Below are 7,474 nucleotides of genomic sequence, written 5' to 3'. Positions count from 1 at the left end.
GCTTGTCATGCAAATAGGGAAAAAAAATACAAAAAAAAGTTACAAGACAAATATAAAAATCAGGTATCAATAAGTGTAGGAATAATATCGAGAACCCCCATCTGCTTCTCCCTGTTCCAGAGTGATGGAGTTTGATAGTTTTTGTTCTCAGGGAAACCCCAACTGTTGACAGGCGCATAAAAAAGTCCCTTGGTAAATGTCAGGACTGGCAATATTTTTTCTCCCACAGAAGATATACCTGCTGCTAGGCCAATGCCGAGAGGAACCAGGCCAAATGAAATTAAAAAGCAAAATTGATAAATGTAGTTTCTTCTGCGAACAGAAGGGCTGAGACCAAAGTGATGTTGGCCAGCAAGAGCAGGGAGGTGGGGTATTTATATGTTTCTTATGTGGGTCGAGGTTAGCAGTTAAGCCGGCTGCAGGCGCAAGCATTTGCAGGAATCTGGGTCCAGAGCTGCTCTTCTTGGCCGCTTAGCTGTCTCTTGTGACACCTGAAATGAGAATAACAGGAAAATCGCAGAGAGGGCAGGAGCCCCAAGCGGGGCACAATGGGAAAGTACTGAGTGCAGGGGAGAAACTGCGCCCAGGGAACGGTACCGGATGCACCTAACAGCTGCCCACTGGAGACCCTACCTCCTGGTGGGCACAGGGTTCTGACAAGGCATTTTATTTGTCTAGTGTTATCCAGCATCCAGCTTAACATTGTAACAGAACCATTTCCTATGTCTTGTGGTTCTGTGGGTTGCCTAGGCTAAGCTGGATGGTTCTCCTCCTTCATGTGACTTCAGCAATGTGCTGAGTCATCCTAGGTTACGCTGGAATGTCGAGTGGACTGGCAGGAGGCCCTGACTTTCAGGTGGGAGTTCATCTGGGGATGTCAACTGGGCTAACACGGCTTCTCCATGGGGCCTGGGCTTCCCACAGAATGGAAGCTGGGCTCTAAGAGGGATCATCCAGATAACAAGCCCTTCAAAAAAGCTTCCAGCTTCTCAGGCCTGGGCTTGGAGGTCCCAGTACACCGCTTCCCTGCTTTCTGTTGACTAGTCCAGATTTAGGGAGAAGAAAGAAGCTCTTCCTCTGAATGTGACCTTCAGTATGAACACACCGAGGGGAAAAATGGCTGGAGGTCATCTTTGGAGTGAAGCTCCCATGAAAGGTCAGACCTTTGATAGGTAGAGAACCTGTAGGAATGCCCCCAAAAACTTCCCATTAAGGGACACCTGGTTAATATCATGTTTTGAATTTAAAAGTCTCTTACTGATCTAGAGCCAAGAATTATTATAAGCAGGTAAATACTATGGGAGATTTTTTTAGGATATAACATGTTGAGTCTAATCTGACTGCAATGGTATCTACAGATTGAACAACCTGAGTAATACTTATCTTACCTAATAATAGACAAACATGTAAATTGACCATACCTTCATTACACCCACAGCCAATCAGAGCGAGTATGCAAATTAACCCAACAAAGTTGGAGGCTAATTTGCATACATAGACGCCCAGCGGCCTCCATCCAGGAACAACCTTGGCACCCAGATCACTCCAAGGTAGGACCCACTTGGGCCCTGAGCAGCCTGGGAAGGGCCTGAGCCAGGGGGCTTCTGGGCAGGGCCAAGCCTGTGATTGGAGCCAAGGGGGCAGTGGCAGAGCTGGCACAGCCATCGGAGGGAGGTGGGCAGGGGTGGATCCAGCAATCGGAGGGAGCTGGGGGGCCCAGGGCCCAGGCCCCATGATGGGAGGAAGCAGGAGCAAGTGATGGGAGCGAGAGGGAGCCAGCAATTGGAGCGAGCAGGAGCCAGCCATCAGACCGAGTGGGAGCCAGCCATCTGAGGGAGCAGAGTCAGCGATTGGATCAAGCGGAGCCAGTGATCTGAGGGAGAGGGAGCCATCAATTGGAGGGAGCAGAACCAGCGATCGAAGGGAGAGGGAGCCAATGATCCGAGGGAGCAGAGCCAGTGATCAGAGCGAGTGGGAGCCAGCCATCCAAGCAAGAGGGAGCCAGCGATCGGAGTGAGAGGGAGCCAGCCATTGGAAGGAGAGGGAGCCAGTGATTGGTGGGAGCTGGGGGCCCCATAGGCTTTAGGCCTGGGCGGAGCCAGCAATTGGAGGGAGCTGGAGGGCACCTGCCCAGGCCCAGAGGCTTTAGGCCTGGGCAGGGGCAGAGCTGGAGATCGGTGTGAACTGAGTTTCTAACCCACTTGATCTATGTACCTTTTCTGACTGCTCATTGGCTATGCTCCCTCTATGCCACTGGTAATATTCTTAGTAACTTGGGTAATAAGAATCCAAAAAGGTGATCTAGGCTTTTTCCACCACACTCCTGGAGAAAAAAATGAAGGTCCTCTGCTGGAAGGCTAAGAAATGTCTAGCCGGACTGGCTCAGTGAATAATGCGTTGGCCTGCAGACAGCACGGTCTGGGTTCAATTCTGATCAAGGGCATGTACCTAAGTTGCAGGCTCATCCCTGGCCAGGGCCCAGGTCAGGGCTCATGCAAGAGGCAACCAAACAAAATGTCCCTCTGACATTGATGTTTCTCTCTGTCTCTCCCTTTCTCTTCCACATTTCTAAAAATCAATGGAAACATATCCTCAGGTGAGGATTAAAAAAAAGAAAGAAAGAAATGTCATATCCTATGAAAGACACATCTTAAAAATGCCTAAAGAAAGTTGTCATTTTTTCATAGTGAAGGGACTGGAGTCCGTGTTGATGAAAACACCTTGGTGGTTGCAGTGACTGGCAGTGGCTGCAGCAGCAGGGTGATGGGGCTGGCGCCTTCCCCTGATCAGCCCAGTCGCCTCCCATAAAGGGAGCAGGCCTAAGCCATCAGTATGACATCCCCTGAGGGCTCCTAATATGTGAGAGGGGGCAGGCTGGGCTGAGGACACCCCCGACCCCCGTGCACGAATTTCATGCACCGGGCCCCTAGTGCTTTTATAATACAAGAAATCCACAGTGTGATCTGTAATAGTGATATTTTCCCAAGTCAATGTTTTAATCATAAAGAAAGCAGCAAATCTGTGTGTCTGAGTTCTATTGTAAAGATAAGCTTGTAGTAAATCAAACGAACTATGTTTTAAGGTTTGTTCTAAGGTTGATTCTTATAAATCTCTATGAATTAATCTGCATCACAGTTTTAGTGATAACCAAACAACACATTTGTGACAGATGGTGGACCAGATGACTGAATATGCATTACTGCTTGTTCCTTTTAAATACACAGCCTACTGAGCGATTGAAAATGACTTGTGGATTAATAGTGTACATTATATTTGTAGTAACATAAAACTAAAAAGTATCTATAGATATCAAAAGAGTATCTTCTGACCACCTTGTGGGTGTGACTGCTGTGTAGACACCAGGTGTGAGGATGGAAGCAGAAAGCTAGACTGTGCCAGGTGGGTTCTCTGACCAGTGGCCACACGAGGCTTGGAGGCTCCAGAGCCTTGCCCCACAGGGACCTGAGCGGGTGCGTGAAGCCAGCTCTGGAGACGGGGAATCTTTTAACTGAGCCAATTGGCTCCTTGGAATCCTGTTTGTCAGCCAAGAATGGTGCTCTAAGGCAGCCATCCAATTGTCGCCATTCAAGGGCTTATTTGAGAATTAGAAAGAGCATCCTATATAATAAAGAGCTAATATGCTAATTAGACCTGACAGCGGAACGACCTTCTGGAATGACCAGTGGGTGGGGGCTGCGGGGCCACGGGGCAGCCAGGGCCTGGAGGTAACTGGGGCTGCGAGGGCCAAGTCCCTTGCATGAATTTCATGCATCGGGCCTCTAGTCTTTAACAATTGTGAACATTTCTTGATGGGTTTAGAAGAGTTGCTCAGGTTTGGATTTTGCTTGTTTTTCACAAAAATGGTCATGTGAGCTGTAAGGTAAAAGTTCAGGCTCCTAGGCCAAATGGTGGGAAGACTGGAGTTTTCTCCTTAAGGACTCACATTGTCCCAAAGCAATAGATCTGACCCTGGCCACGCTGGGAAAGGTAGACAGTGGAGCTATACACCTTTCTGGAATTGACACGATTCACGGCACACCTGTACTGGACATGAAGCCCTGTGTCGCTGATTGTCACTCACCACAAAATTTGATTGAGCCTTTAGAGGATTGTCATTTACAGAACAATCGATATAAACCCAAAGTCATTTATATGATGAACCATGGCCCTGCAGTCACACTAAGGAGAAGTCTAAATGTCCTGAAGACAGAACTTCAGGAGGAAACGACATGCAACACAATGACAACCCAAACCCACTGAGCTCGCCTAAGCACAGAGAAAGCAGCAGGCTTGGGTCTAGAACCCAGAGTGGCCAGAGGCTGAGTGCCAGAGCCTGGGAAGAGCCTGGAGAAGAGCTTTGCAGAGGAGAGCACAGACAAGAGGCCCCGGAGAGGGCAGGAAGTGGTGGCCCCACTGGCAGCGGGCGGCGTGCACCAGGCCCCCTTCATGGCCCTCTTTGAGACGGCCTGTTTGACTTTGGTGTTCACCGGTGGATTTTTCCTACAAGCTCATAGTGTGCCTCCTTTGCAGAGAGAAGCAACACTTTGTGGTCTCGCTGCTTTAATTGATTTGAGTTGTTCATATGTTTATTTGAAAAGCATGTATTTTAATAAAATGTGAGGACGTTTTTAAATTAAAAAAAAAAAGAGTATCTTCTGTGGGAAAACCATGTTGGATGACAATGCAGTATATTGTATGTCCTCGTAACAATTCCATACGGTTATTTAGAAGTCAGGATCTGATGTCCTGTGCACCTAAGGGTTGCCAGTTCAATTCCTGGTCAGGGCATATACCTGGGTGAGAGGTTCGATCCCTGGTCAGGGCCCGATCTCTCTCTCTCTCTCTCTGTCTCAGCATGTCCTCAGGTGAGGATTAAAAAAAGAGTCACGATCTGAGGCTGCAGTGAGCACAGTGTTAGCATTCTTATAAGATGAGACAGAGCTGGAATACTAAGCAGGTGTGAGGCAGGCATGGGTTCAGAAACAGTTATAAGAGCATAGAATGGTAGTGTAGGGGAGGACAAAAAATGCATAAAATTACCCATGGTGGCATGGTCGGTATTGTCAAGCAGATTCTATTTCAAATCTTTAAGAACCAGATGTTCTGCACAGAGAAAATGTAAGAAGTATCTTATTGTTTATTATAGTACAAATAGTGGCCTGGTGCATGAAATTCATGCACGGGGCGGGGTGTCCCTCAGCCCGGCCTGCACCCTCTCCAGTCTGGGACATCCCTCTCCTAACCACTTACTTGTCTGCCTGCCTGATTGCCCCTAACCACTCTGGCTGCCAGCCTGCTCGCCCCTAATGGCCCCTCCACCGGCCTGCTAGCCTTCTTGCCCCCAACTGCCCCCCTGCCAGCCTGATTGCCCCCAACTGCCCACCCCTGCTAGCCTGATCACCCCCGACTGACCCCCCCCTCGCTGACATGCTTGCCCCCAACTGCCCCCCCTGCTGGCCTGATCTCCCCAACTGCCCTCCCCTCCTGGCCTGATCACCCCTAACCACCTTTGCCTTGGCCCTGCTACCGAGGCTTTGTCTGGAAGGATGACCGGGAAGGTCTCTCGGTAGGTCTCCCAGTCTAATTAGCATATTACCCTTTTATTAGTATATATAGAGGCCTGGTGCATGGGTGGGGGCCGGCTGGTCTTCCCTGAAGGGGGTCCCGAATCAGGGCAGGGGTCCCCTTGGGGGGCGGGGCTGGCCTGGGTGAGGGGCCTGGGGTGGTTTGCAGGCTGGCCATGCCTCCATTGGGATGGGGGTCCCTGCTGGGGGGCATGGCCATCCTGAGGGAGGGGCTAAGGGCTGTTTGCAAGCTGGCCACACCCCCATGGGGTGAGGGTCCCAGCTGGGGAGCGTGGCTGGCCTGGGTGTGGAGCTGAGGGCCATTTGGGGGCAGTATGCAGACTGGCCAAGCCCCTGGCTTTGTCTGGAAGGACGTCCAGAAGGTCTCTGGAAGGTCTCCTGGTCTAATTAGCATATTACTCTTTTATCAGTATAGATTCGTTTTTTTAAACAGCTATAAACACAACAAAATTGAGATTGTGTTTGGAATTATTACTGTTTTGTTAATATCAGGTAGGATTAGGAGGACACGTGCTATTGGGTGGGGAGAGCACCTGTCTAGTGTTAAGGCTTTCGAGGTAATGCAGTTGATACACATTAATTCAGACATTGCATACCAGGAAGAGGAGTTGGAGGGCAGTAATTCATCCACAGAGAACCCTTACACAAGACAGATCCTGCCAGACATCCCTGGAGAGGTCCTCGTGCCTCCTCCAGAACATAAGACCACCAGGTGACAGCGCTCCCATTGTTCCTTCTGCACCACAGTCCCTATCCATGATTCCCTACCCCCACAGGCGCTGTGCAGGCTGAGAGCAGTCTGTCTCTTCGGCTAAGACACACACTGGTTTGGCTACAGAGAATCTGTGTGGGGCTGATTGCGAAGGGGTAGGGGACAGCTTTATTTTAACCCTTCAGGTGTGCCAGGAGTGCTGTGTGCTCTTAAAGGTAGGATGAATCTCAAGGCAAATAAAGGGTCTGTCCTGGATTCAACAATGGCAACAATTTACTACCCATTCAGCTCAAAACTCTGTGCAAACTCCCAGTCTAGCAGGTGCGTGTGAAAAAAGCCCTCTCTCATCGGCTCTGTTTGTAGGACTTCAGGCCCATTACTGCATAGAGACAGAGGGAAATGTCTGTGAGTTTGACAAGAGACAGGCACCTGAGCTGCTGCCACATACACACGGCAGACAACAGCCTGGATGACGCCCATCACCTCACTGCTGGACTTTAGCAGTTAGAATGGCTTTAAGGCCACATGGCCTTTGAGTTTGCTATTTTTTGGAAGGTGATGTCAGGGAGGATCCACTTTAACATGAAAAAAAAAAACTAATAAAAAAAACAAAAAACCTTCCTGCTGGAAGGCTTGACAGAGCAAACTGTGTCACATACTAGTACTTCCTTCCTCCAGGCCCCGTGCGTGGTCCGCCAGTAAAGGAAGCTGGCAGCTAGCTCCAGCACCTGAGTCCTCCGTGAGGGGTGTCTCCGGACTGAATCCTCAGCTCACCACTGGGGGAAACAGCTAAAGAAACAAGCATTGAGAGAGATCAGTGGGGAGATAGAAGGAAAATGAGTGATTTCAAACGCAGTGCAAGGCTGAGTGTTCACCTCTCAGGGAGAGCATTTGGTTCTGATTTTAATCGGAGACTGGGTGAACCGGAGACTCAAGAACTCTCACCCCTACCAGCAGCTCCTTTTGGCTTGGCCTCCAAAAGCCGAATGACCACATAACTGCTCCCAAGAAATGCAACAGAGCAGATAGGACTTGTAGCAAAGAAGCCAAAGTCCCCGGCAGTCTGTTCCCACAGGAGGAAACGACTCACTCTCAGGAATCTCCTCTCAGAGGGAGGTAGGATCATTATTGCCACTTGGTAGCTGAAGAGGACTTGAAAGAGGGAGAGGTTACGAGA

General features: G+C 49.7%; 1 pseudogene; it reads left to right on the top strand.

Annotated features, from left to right (window-relative positions):
• The first annotated feature begins 1,116 nt into the window (after window positions 1-1,116).
• Window positions 1,117-6,301, top strand: LOC103299253 (tRNA (adenine(37)-N6)-methyltransferase-like; annotated as a pseudogene).
• The last annotated feature ends 1,173 nt before the right edge of the window (window positions 6,302-7,474 follow it).

This window comes from Eptesicus fuscus, chromosome 13 (assembly GCF_027574615.1).
Source record: "Eptesicus fuscus isolate TK198812 chromosome 13, DD_ASM_mEF_20220401, whole genome shotgun sequence".
NCBI lineage: Eukaryota > Metazoa > Chordata > Mammalia > Chiroptera > Vespertilionidae > Eptesicus > Eptesicus fuscus.
The sequence above is the reverse complement of the archived record's forward strand: the minus strand, read 5'-3'. Positions and strand labels throughout refer to the sequence as shown.